Consider the following 13,034-nt stretch of genomic DNA (forward strand, 5'->3'; position numbering starts at 1 on the left):
GCCTACTTTACTAAAAAATCTCTTATCTATGATTTCCAGTAGGGTTTCAGACCATCATTTTCAACTGATTCTTGTTTGATCCACTTGTCAGACTATATTAACTTAACTGGTATGGTTGTCTTAGATCTGCAGAAAGCGTTTGACACGGTGGAGAATACTATTATTCTTGGAAAGTTGAAAGCGATGGGTCTGTCCAAAAGAACTGTAGATTGGTTTTATTCTTATCTTAATGATCGATGGCAATTGGTTGACTTTGATGGAACTTACTCATCCTTTTCCGAAATAAAGTGTGGAGTCCCCCAGGGTTCCATTTTTGGGGCCCCTGTTATTCCTTGCTTACGTAAATGATATGGAATCAGCAATTAATTGTAAAATTCTTCTGTATGCTGACGACACCGTGTTTGTTGTCTGATAAAAACAGTGTAGAAATACAAAATAAGTTAAGCGATGAATTATTGGTAAATACATGGCTAATTGATAATAAGTTGTGTCTTAATTATAGTAAAACTTCCTCAATATTACTTGGTTCAAATCGCATGCTTGAAAATCAACCTAGTTTAAGAGTGCACTGTATTGGTAACATTATTGAGAACCATAAGTCAGTTGAATATTTAGGAATTTTGCTGAATCAGAATCTTAATTGTGAAGAAATTGCTTACTCTGTTTTAAAAAAGGTTAATTCTAGGGTTAAATTCTTATATCGAATTAGACAACCTTAACTTTTACACTCTAAAATTGTTAGCCTCCAGTTTTATTTTTTTGCAATTACGGATGCAATTTTTGGTATGCTTGCTTAAGAAAATCGTTAAAAGTAAAGCTACAATCTTCTCAAAATAAACTTGTGAGATGTATTTTTGGTATATCCCCCAGGCCTCATATTGGTGCCAATTAATTTTCCAAATTAAACTGGCTTCCAATAGACCTTAGAGTGAATCAGTTAAAATTAACCCATATGTATCGCATTCTAAACAATTTAAGCCCAAAATATATCAGGGAATGAATACAGAGAGCCAATTCATTACATAATTACAACACTAGATTCTCTAAATTTGCTATTATAGACATGTCATGTAATTGGTATTGGCATGCTCAAACAACATTTCTATCCTCAACAACAATTATTTGGAATTCATTACAAGTACAATACAACAGTCATCATCAATCTACGAATTCAAAAGAAAAGTAAAAGATCATCTAAAAAAAAGTGGTTAACCAGAGAAAATAATAATGGTAATGATCGTTGTGTTGAGTGAATATTTTAGTTGTTGTTATGAAATCATATTTGGAATTAATTAATTTTTAAGGACCACAATGGAAATAAGTTTGACTATTGAGTTACTTTATCGTGTTTTTATCCTTGACATTTTTATGCTGTATATGAATTTCGAATAAAATGAATGAATGAATGAATGAATGAAACAGTTCATTCAACGACTTATGTATATAGAGAATATGTATATACAATAGAATTGAAAACATTCAACTTCCAATTTCTCTACCCACACTTTTGTCACCCTATATGAAGGGGTTTTTTTTCTGTCAATTTAGGCCCATTCCTTATAGTTGATGATAAGCCTATATGATAATAGTATCGAAGGTAGGCACAATGTGCAGGTCAGTTTCGGCGTTGGGTGGGGGAGCGGAGATGCACAATTTAGAATGCAGAAATAATCCCTATTTCCGACAACAAAACGCAAACGTTCTGTTTTTTTTGTTTTTTTTGTTTTTTTTTATAACTCATATTTTGCGGAAATAATATACCGACGTGGGGATGGGTTCGTCGCATTCGGAATTTTTTCACCCCACTTTTCTCCCAATGCAAACCAGCCTACGCCCCATGGATCATCATCGGAAATAATGTTACTATCTATCATCGATAAAATAAGTAGGCCTATTTGATATATGCTTAGCGAATAAAATCTATTCAAAGTAGTGTTATTTTGTCACTCATCAACGTATACGGCATTGCTGGAGATATCTAGGTCCTCGGTTCAATTGCCATCGCTGTTGGAAGGCTGAAATGCAAGTTACGATAGGGAACCGTTTTAGCTCCCGTGTACATTATGGCCCATGTGCACGTTAAAGAACACAGTACACTATTCGGAAAAGGGGATTGTCTCCCCATGGAGGAAATCTCCCAGTGTACTGCCCAATCACACAGACTTAGACATAATATCAGCAATAATGCATCGGGGAGAAACTTAGAACTAATATAAATTTAGTATATAATGGAAAATTGGGCTAATTTAAGGTTGTTTTATTAAAAAAATGATTTATATAATCTATATTTACAGGACTACATTCGTTGAGAGCTATGCTACACGATGTATTATTAAGAAATCTGTCTAAAAATAAAATATTTATTGTAGGCCCCTACTGGTAATTTCGACCACAGGTCATCATCATGTACTGGTAATAAACTTGATGGAATAAGATTATATAGAGAAGTAATAAAACAGAAGCGGTAGCCTATTCATAAAGCCTTAGTGGCGCTACAAATGAAACGACAAAAAAAAAATGAAACGACAAAAAAAAAATGAATGGTAAGGCGAGGCAGGGTATTGTCTTATCATGTTCATTGTTTTATCATTTCGTTTGTACCACCATATAAGACTTTATAGATAGCTATCACTTCTGCTTTATATGTTCTCTATAGCCTTGTTCCATCCAGTAGGCCTAAAGATATAAGTGTTATATCTTGAAGAAAAAAAAACGTCCATATATACTAGGCCTAATTTTAATGGAAAAACTTTTTCTTTTATTTAGTTTCTTATAAGGAGCTCATTATTGTTTCTAATTTATGAAACGCGCCACCTAGAATCCTTCATGAACGTCTCAAGAAATTTATAGTTCATACTTGATTACCTTCGTCGATCTCCGAGCGTCACCGCCTAGCCTCTTCAACCTGTTACTTGATGCGGGCTGTGCTCTTGACAGGTTGGTTTTTATTGGAATTTGGAACCTCAAGCCGCAGTTTAAATGGACTCATATTTCGGGTTAAATCTCTTGCTGTTTTAGAAAAAGTGGCCATTTTAAGCCCTCATTGTGAACATCTACATCAGTAAAATATTGATACTTTACTCAAGCAGAGACTTTATCACGGCCGAATGATTTTACAAGGTAACAAGGGTTCAACTCAACTACTGTTTACCGTGAGTATGGTTACGGCAAACGTTGTGTAGGCAGCCATTTATTTGCTATTGTTGTAAAAAATGCTACCTTGTTGATGTTGTTGTACCTCTATTCTAGCACTACATATAGCCTAGTGTAATTGATATTTTTTAATGTTTACTAGTACTAGGTCTACATTGTAATTTAAAAAATTGAATAACATTCATCCAACAAAAGTGCGTGTTCTGATGTGTTTTTTGACTCAGGTTTATGCCTCTCTCTCTAGGCCCAAAATAATTATAACTCCATGGCCTTAGGTTACCTTTTGAATTTCCTGATGAGTTACACCTGCTGAGCTGAGGGCTTTCAGGGGCTTACCGACACTTGTGTACAGTGTAGTAGGTCAGCAGTTTTTAGCATAAATGGGCTAGGCCTAGGCCCTAGTGCTACACAGCTACCTTGGCCACACTTTTTTTAAAAATGAATTTAGAATTAAATATTCCCCTACCTAGAATAGAGGCCTATTTATGGACACATTAAAAGTGTCATAAAAAAGATTAGAAGAACAATATTAAGAATTTTTTTTAGGCCTATTTTGTTACTGCTGTAGAGACCCAAGATTAAGAAAAGGTTTGAGTAGGACCTCCTTACAATAATTACCAGGCCTATCATATTCCTAGGCCTCTACTATTTCATTGTTCTAAATGAATTTATTTATACAAGGACTATCGCATAGATGGGGTCCACAGGGGATATTTCCATGGGACGGGTCCACAGGAAATTTGCTCAGACTTTTTGAGACTAAAATATTTTACCCATTTCTATTTTCTTTCGCCAAAATGGCGGAAGGTTTTTAATCTCTTTCGCCAAATTGAAAATGCTTTAGCCAAATTTTAAAAACCACTAAAAATTTTCCAAAACTGTTTGGTAAACAAATTTCTTGCATATTTGTCTTATTAAAATTTGTAACCAGTCGTTGCTGAGGGTTGGATATCGCGTCTCTGAAACTCTGCCAGCCAATTGTTTAATTTTGTACAAAGAAGGTTTTGAGGAAATACTGAATGAAAGTGATGCCAAATCAACAAAAATGGCAATAAAATAAATATATGCAGTAACTCACAAAAACGTATAGCATATGCAGTGTGACATTTTACATTGGTGACTGTTGTTTGAATGAAATTAGAAAAGGAAAGTACATAGTTCACCATGGTAAAAACATTTGTTAAAGGCAAAATATGTCAGTACACCTAAACAAAATGTGCCCATAGATTGTACTGTACTATAACATTTCAAATTCTGTACAGAAACTTTACAATAAGGTCATCTCCAAAACTAATGGCCTTAGGGATAAGATGGGTTTCCGATGCTTTTGTGGTACTAGTAGTAATTTGTCAAGGCAATTAGTTGAATGACTCTTTTTATGATACTTCCATGCAGTGATAAGCACGTTCATAATAATATTAGATAATAATTCACAAAATTATACAATGGATCATGTTCCTGGGTTCAGTGTAAATTGTTAAAAATCATTTTAGCCAGTTTATTATGGGCCTAATCCAGGTATTATTGTAAAGCTAAATGTCCTACTGATAGTGTAGGCCTACAATACCCTTTCCTAAAAAGTTACTATGCTGTATTTGATTCAAGTATACATTATGATTAATATGTAATCATTATCAAGTGGTGTCCTACTGTACTATGGTATTCCAAACATAGTGTATCCACAAAACCTGTATTTTGCATTTTCAGCATATGTATCAGGACATAAAATCCAAACAGGGATTATGAAATTCAGGGGTGGTGCCAGGATTTGCCTATGGGTGTGCGCATGGGTATATGCAAGGAGGGTAGGGATGGTTGTACCATCCTCCAAAAATTTTCAAAGGTCCACATTTTTTCCAAAGACATGTTTTTTCTAGGGCCTTTTCACAATGACATAAATGAAAAGGCATTGATGAGGTACCAGCAATGAGTCCTTGCCAATTGCGTGACGTAATCTATCTCAATTCCAGCAATTCTGAAACTGAGCCAGCCATCCGATTTAAGCTTGTAGTGCTGTAATCGATTTTCCTGTCTCCCACCAGCAACTAATACAGTTGTTGCTGGGCAACACATGCACTGTTAAAGTTCGATATTGCTGTTGCACACGCTGCCTTTGCTAGACCTATATGTGGTGAACATCATGCAGGCCCGGACATCACAATAAAAAATAAAAAATTGTGTTGACATTTTAATCACATCTTGCTGTTATTTCACTGTGAAAATGTCCAAAAAATTATGATCACAACCCACCAAGAAAAAATCCTGGATACACCCCTGGTGTGATATCCCCCTTCCCAGCTGGCTCTATCCTTGTTTAAATTATTTATCCATGCTCAATATTTTATTTAATATCATTGTTTTTGCTACGTCACGATCCTTCACCACAGTGGTACGTTGGTTCAAAGTTTTCACCATGATACTCGATGACGTAGTCTAGACGATCTAGGCCTAGCATGGTTAGATTAAACCACGATTTACTCACTCCGCAATTGCCTGTAACTGTTAACAAAACAACCCGCATGGTGCATTCGTAAAATATTACACACAATATTTGAATGTATTTCACGTATTAGACAAGAACACAAAATCATTGATTAAATTATTATTAATATTATGTTATGCTCTTCCTATCATTGCATAGGCCTAGCTAGGCCTGATGTTGGTATTACTGTATCACATTCAGGAACCCAAGCTAGGAAGTCATTATGTACCTGACGGTCAGCTGCCTAGTAGGTCTGCTCCCGTCGTCAGTTTGTGCCTAAAGGGTACACTACCAGTTAGTCAGCAGTCGTGAGTGTAGTAGCTTCATTTAGTCATCGTCCGCTGCCCTGTATCCATCGCGTTAAAATAACTAACAAATAACAAATATGTTGTAAAGAACACAGTTACATTTGCAGCCAGACCACAAAAACAATACAAATAGACGTCACATGGAAATGAAAAATGGAGCTTAAACGAAAACAAACCGGCTATAGTAGTTGACTGTTTTTTTTATGCCAATCCAAGATAATTTTCGCACATGGTGACTTGGTGATTGGTTAGCATGAGCCCAGCATTCATAATAATAATATTCAGTAATAATTCAAAAAAATTATGCCATGGATAAATGTCTATAAAATAATATCTATATATATTTGTTATTATTATATAAACTTGAATTCAGTGAGATCAGGCGCAGATCCAGAATTCACCTTAAAGAAATAATTAATAAAAACAAATAAAATATGAATGATTGAAAATTAAGAAACTGGGAAATTAATAACCTCTTTTCCCCCTGTTTTTTAAAAACCTTTATCTTTATCTTAGGCTTTTATAATAATTCTTTTAAACACCCCTTCAATATCTTAGAAATATTTATCTGTACCTAATTTGTTTTCCTCCAGAAAAGGGCTATAACTTATCAAATATTAATTTACTATGTTGAGGAAGGGTGACAGCAGTGGGGACTGCAAGACGATTGTCTTGCAGTATATCTGTCTGTAGATTTTGACCTGTACAGTAATCTATCTATAAGTAAATTTTAATTGGAACAATATACAAATATATTCAAACAGAATTCATAATACAAGTACAGTAAGCCTACCTTATTCTTTGCATAGACCTTAAATTAGTTTTCTTTAATTCCTTCCACACTATTTTATTTGACAAAAACATGTGTAATGCCTAAATATGGTCATGATGACATCACATCATGACCATATGTGACAAACCAAACCAGTCACTCGTCGCAAAAATCGATTTTGAGTTATTAATACAGGGTTAAAGAGTAAAATAAGAGCTATAAAATGGTAAAAAAATCATTCAAATCCGACATTTCCTTATGAAGTTACAAGCATTTAAGCATACAGCTGTTTAAAGAACAATATATGTGGCAAAGACAAGCCAAACCAGTCACTCGTCGCAAATTGTGTTTCAGAGAAAAACATGCTAGAATGTAAAATCTTTAAAAATCTATTTTATTTCACTAAACTGAGGTTTATGTACCTATACACCATGCTGTGCTGTTATTTTTCCCAATTTCAATGTTAAAACAACACTTTTTAATGATTTTGTAATAGTTTCTGCATGAGAAATGCCTGAAATCATAAACTTTGAAGGCTGATTTCTCATATAGTGTTCTTTAAACAGCTGTATGCTTAAATGCTTGTAACTTCATAAGGAAATGTTGGATTTGAATGATTTTTTTACCATTTTATAGCTCTTATTTTACTCCTTAACCCTGTATTAATAACTCAAAATCGATTTTTGCGACGAGTGACTGGTTTGGCTTGTCTTTACCACATATGAGAACTCAGCCTTCAAAGTTTATGATTTCAAGCATTTCTCATGCAGAAACTATCATAAAATCTTTAAAAAGTGTTGTTTTAACATTGAAATTGGGAAAAATAACAGCACAGCATGATGTATAGGTACATAAACCTCAGTTTAGTGAAATAAAATAGATTTTTAAAAATTTTACATTCTAGCATGTTTTTGCTATTTTCTCTGAAACACAATTTGCGACGAGTGACTGGTTTGGCTTGTCTTTGCCACATATATTGGCACATCATGACTATATATGGGCATACAACAGTTTTTTGTCAGAAATGTGTGGACAGAGTAAATAGAAGGTTGGTATATTTGTGGAAACTGAATTGTGTTGATCTCCATCATAAAAAAATAAATAAATAAATAAATAAAATCCCTTTAATAAGTGAGCTATAATTTTTTTAATTATTTTTTTTTTTACAAATGTTTGTAATATAAAAGTAAATTGGCCTTTATACATAGAGTAAATTATTTACTAAGAATTGCAGAAAAAAGGGAATTTTAATTAGTTTAATTTAGTAAAAAGTTTGTCAAAGCTCCAGCATTTTGCAGTAATGTATTTTTCATAAGAATGTTTGCATGTCAAAAATGAAAGAGAGGTGCCTATGCAAGAAAACAAGGAAATGATATTAAAAATGATAGCAAGTTGTAGAGTAGGACAGACTGAAGGATAATGTACATACCAGTTATGTTACTTTGTTTTCTGCATGGTGGGAAGACTATAACCCATTATGAATTTGCAAAATAACAAACAGTTGGTACAGTAGTTTCTCTGCATTGTTTACTTACATGCAATGCGCTTAACGCATCAGTGTTCTTATAGCCTGGTAAAATTTGAAACAGCGATGGTAAAGGAAATGTCACAGGAGAACAAAGATAGTGAAGATTGCTTTTTTGCAAGAAATATGGAATCTAATGCTGGGTGTGAACGCACTGAACCACTAAGTGCATGAATATATGTAAACAAAGCAAGGGGCCTATAATTGTCCTTGAGAATGTGTAAGTTGGTTTCATTTTGATATTTACTTCACACATGTTAACCAAATTTCTGCCCAAGACATCACCAGCAGATCATTTACCTCGGCCTTGTACAGTACCAAGCTTTTTAAAAATAGTTTTAGCTTTGGTAGAGTACCATTTTTTAAACTCGCTATGATACGTCAAAACTTATTGTTACAGTACAATAAGTATCCTAAACATGTGTTTTTAAAAACAAAATATCAACCACTGTCTTGACCAACAATAACTTGATACTTGTGTACAGAATTAATAATTAATGGCAGTGTTAAAGTTTTACCACTACAAAAAAAAACTGTTTAAAATAGAAAAATGTACCAACAATATAAAAAAGGTCTTTGTGGATTTTTGACAGTTTGTTTATAGCAACACCGGTTACATAGTTACACTAAATAATCAAAGTATATATTGCTATAGAAACCAGGACCTCAAATAATCCCCTAAAAAGGAAGTGTTGACAATTTGTACCTTTTTAATAGAAATTTTCTAAAAATAACGATAAAGTCAATGAAGCTTGAAGAGTTTTGACTTTCAAAAGGGCATTAAAATCACAGAAGAACATGTCTCCAAAAATGGTTGCACATTTTTTCTTTTCTTACTTTTTTGAGAGGAATAAAGTGTTAACCTGGTGTTTTGGTCCAGACAACCCGTTGTGGACAGACAAAAGTAGCTAGCATTGGTTTACCAAGTTGGTCAGTCATGAAGTGACCCTTGGGGAGAAGGAATTTACTGTAAGAACTAGTCCATGCATTGAGTACTTTGAGACTTTCTGTATTAATAAATCACTATCAAAGTACATTACTACATTACGTACATTACATTATCAGTGGCAGATCCAGGAATTGAAATACAGGGGGCCCCAGGGAGAAAATCCCACAATGGAGGATGTAGACCACCTCAGTCCCATTTTGGTTGGGATTGAGGTAAGAAAATTAAGTATAAAGTGGGGGGAGGTGGGGGTGGGCTTACCTGTATGACCCAAGGTGTGCTTACAACCCAGGAACTACGGTAATGCCTTTTTGTTAATGAAATGGTAACCACAGGGTTAAAATCTAGGTTAATTATGGAATTGGAAATATTTTTGGGCTCCTCCTTTGCTAAGTGTTTTGGGCAGCTATTTGCCAAAAATGAAGACAAATGTCAATAAATATTTTCATAATTTTGGTATGGTCTGGCTTGTGCAACACAAAGAATTTTTTTTTTTAGCTTACTCTACTTTACTACTATTTACCAAGTATAAGAAGGTTGCATACAGTTCTTTAATTGTTTAAATAGCTATTAATCTTTTTTTCTTCAGAGTTATAAAAAAAACAGATTACAGTAAAATGCTTTTTAGAGGTCGATTGGAAATTGGCTAGTTGTTTTATTTAAGAAAATTCAACAATTCAGAAAATATGTACAGAAAATTTTACAAAGCGTTAGAAATGATCATGTGACAAACAACTTTTCAGAGGATTTTTTTCCACTGTTAACCTAGACATTGATGACCTTGCTACGACTGTTCCAGTCAACTGATAACAGCAACTAGAATTCATTATATGAGATATTCACTAAAGGAAGCTACATGGAACCCACCTGTGTAGTTCCTGTGGATGGATTCACACAAATGAACGAAAACCCAACATTAAAGTTGGTGGATTTCTCAAATTTTCTATCCCATGCGAACAATTTCTGCTTGTGTGGGATGTGGTAAATTGCAGTTGAAAAAAGGCAGTAGTAGTGAAATATTAGGAAAAAAAATCAGCCTTGGTTACGGTATTCAAGTAAACAATACACAGAATGTAACAATTGCATAGACTTGCCACAAGTCTTTTTTTTAAATTATTTTTTTCATTCTGGACAGCGCCACCAACGAGAGATTAATTTAGAAACAGAATAAGCGACTTGTAAAACACTGAATGCAGGTACCAGGATGCCAAAAGAATGACGTAATCTTATTATATTCCGTATTTGGATAAATGAGCGGACCGAAATAAACAATTTCAACTGATCAAATGTTCATATTTTCGGAGCCACAAAACTGAGTCACTTGCGTCGACTAGTTAGGCATGACTAAAAAATAGTCCTCCTAAATAAAACAGGCCTAAAATACTTAGAATAGACCCTAGTAAGACTAAATTTGATTTGATGGCAATACCATTACAAATACAACACTTTTACTTTCCAGGAGGATGGCACCGGCCTCTGGAGTCTAGAAGTAGCTTGGCCTACTTTTAAGTTCTTACTTACAGAGGCCTATCTTTTTAACAATACTCTACCCTAAAGACCTAAATCTGTGTAGCAGCTAGCGGTGAGCAAGGTTCTGTAAGTATAGCCTACAGTACTCCTGTAATCAGTCCATAGTCGTTCTTAGTAGGCCAGAACTATATACTAACTGTTTTAATTCAAGTAGGTAGGCAGAAGGGAGCTGATCTAGCTTGTACTAGTCGAGATATCTGCATCTTCAATTTTGAAAATTTACTAAGATTAATTAATATGCGTGAAGTAAGCTAATCACATGATTTACAAAATCAGTCATGCATATGATATCAAATCGAATTTGATGTGGGAAATGAATCGCACGAATCGTTTGCCCAGGCCCAAATCCCCCCAAAAAAATTGAGTATGGGATGCCAGTTAAATTAGGTATCGTGTGCACTAAGTGCAATAGAGAGTGAGTAACCCAAAACTAGGGCCTGGGACCGAGGCTAACAATTGCATTGTAAATTGTAGATTATCTCTTTATAAATAGCCTCACTGACATTCATAGTGACAATTGTGACACTGACGACAGCGTTGAATGCTTCGGATAATTGCTGTCTCAAATTTGGAGACTTACCTTTCACAATTGTCCTTATTATACATCATGGGATTTAATCCTGACTCTGTAGTCAAATTCATAATTGTTTAGGGAAGGGGAATCCCCTATGAAAAATATTTTTGGTTAATATACAGTACTGTATCCTGTTTCCACCGTTAATCCCTAAAACATTTACTTCCTTCGTGTGTTAGCGCCTCTAGGCATAATTTGGAAAGTTGAAAGGAACAGAAATGTGATTGAATAAATGCTGGAAGGAGAAGATCTGGGGCAGATACAGGTTTTGGCAGTAGGAGGGGCGTGAGAGGCCACACACACACCAACTCAGCCCCACCATGGTTGGGGCTAAGTGTGAAAATTTTGAGAATATGGACCTCTACTGTAGGTGCCTGAAAATTGCACTCTTATACTTTAAACATAGGTTCCCAGCGGGGGCATGTGTCTATGCCCTATACTGCCTTAAATACTATATTTACTAATAAAGTATCCACATGGGATTCGGTTATCAGGAAATGTGTGGTGTATTTTTTATGATTTTTTTTACAGTAATAACCTATTAAGATGACACATGACCCATCATGTACCTCCACCGGATTTACCCTTTCTGCCATCTTTAACTGCCAGATCATAACATAGTGTCTTTGCCCCTGGGGGGCATAGACACAAAAATCTTACTAGTACTATTCTCGTAATGATAACAATGATGATACAGTATATCAACAATACAATACAACAAATTATTTTTCTTAATACAATTTAAGGGGGTGTGATCGCACCGTCTACACTCTCTGCATCTGCCCCAGAAGATGAAGGAAATGTCTGCCCATTTTTACTGTTTTATTATCATAATTGAATTGCTACATCATTCATAGGGCCTGTTTATACTTAAGTTTGTGGCAGTAATCATTGTCACTAAGTCAATTTTAAACTGTGCCCCAAATCAAAATTTGTTTATAATCCTCTAAAAACTCAACACACCAATTTTAGCAATACAACTTTGCATGTGGGCATATTGCAGCAATCAATCAGGGTGTGACCCACCCAAAAGTAGGAACATGAGCTTCATTCCGTTTTTAAGGCTTACACAGTCATAGCAAGGAATACTTTTATTCTTTTGTAAAGCTAGTTCTTTTACATAGAGAAAACACTGGCCAAAATGCCGTCCAGCCAAACCACCAAACTTTACCAATAGAAAGTTGCCCGAGGCTAATCTTTGTGACCTAGGTGATGACATTATTGACTTTTAGGCCTACAGGCCCAATCAGGGATGTCCAAAATACCTCAGATGCTACGAGTACGATGATAAGCATTATTTCTGTCTCTTAGCTCTCAGGTCTCCGAAGATGACAACATGTGCATTGCTCCTACGCCGCAAAATGGTAACTTTATTTTATTATTTCCGATTAATTTTCTGAACAACAATGAACCGAAACAATGCCTGGACAGAAGAGGCAACTTTCGCCCTGATAAGTGTGTGAGGGTCTACCCAAACAAAGGAAGGTTTCGATGGAACAGGGAGTTATAGTCACTATAACAACTGTCTGGATGAAACGGTGGGGAACGGCCAAACCTACAGGCTCACAATGGCAAATGGAAGTGCTGGGCTTTGGCTTTAATAGAGGCCAAATCACAACATGACCTAAACTACCCATTATACAAAGCATGAAGGAGGGTTGGTTGTAGGGCCACAGGTAACTCGATGAGTTTTACCCGCTAAATATAAAGACAAGTTGCATACTGTATGAACACAGGCATTGAT

At 35.1% G+C, this 13,034-nt stretch overlaps 1 protein-coding gene across 6 annotated transcripts in view; it reads left to right on the top strand.

Moving 5' to 3' along the window:
- Positions 1 to 2,870: 2,870 nt before the first annotated feature.
- LOC117116142 (serine/threonine-protein kinase Nek10-like) overlaps positions 2,871 to 13,034 on the top strand; it is a 55,447-nt gene continuing 45,283 nt past the window's right edge. For 3 of the 6 annotated variants that reach the window (XM_033260122.1, XM_033260128.1, XM_033260127.1), the window contains exon 1: positions 2,871 to 3,152. The gene's annotated coding sequence lies outside the window, so the exon portion shown is untranslated. Of the gene's footprint in view, positions 3,153 to 10,645; positions 10,783 to 13,034 lie in introns of all 6 variants that reach the window. The other 3 variants (XM_033260124.1, XM_033260126.1, XM_033260123.1) reach the window with 3 other exon arrangements.

Source organism: Anneissia japonica, unplaced genomic scaffold (genome assembly GCF_011630105.1).
Source record: "Anneissia japonica isolate Jap-2015-1 unplaced genomic scaffold, ASM1163010v1 scaffold287861_len940595_cov192, whole genome shotgun sequence".
NCBI lineage: Eukaryota > Metazoa > Echinodermata > Crinoidea > Comatulida > Comatulidae > Anneissia > Anneissia japonica.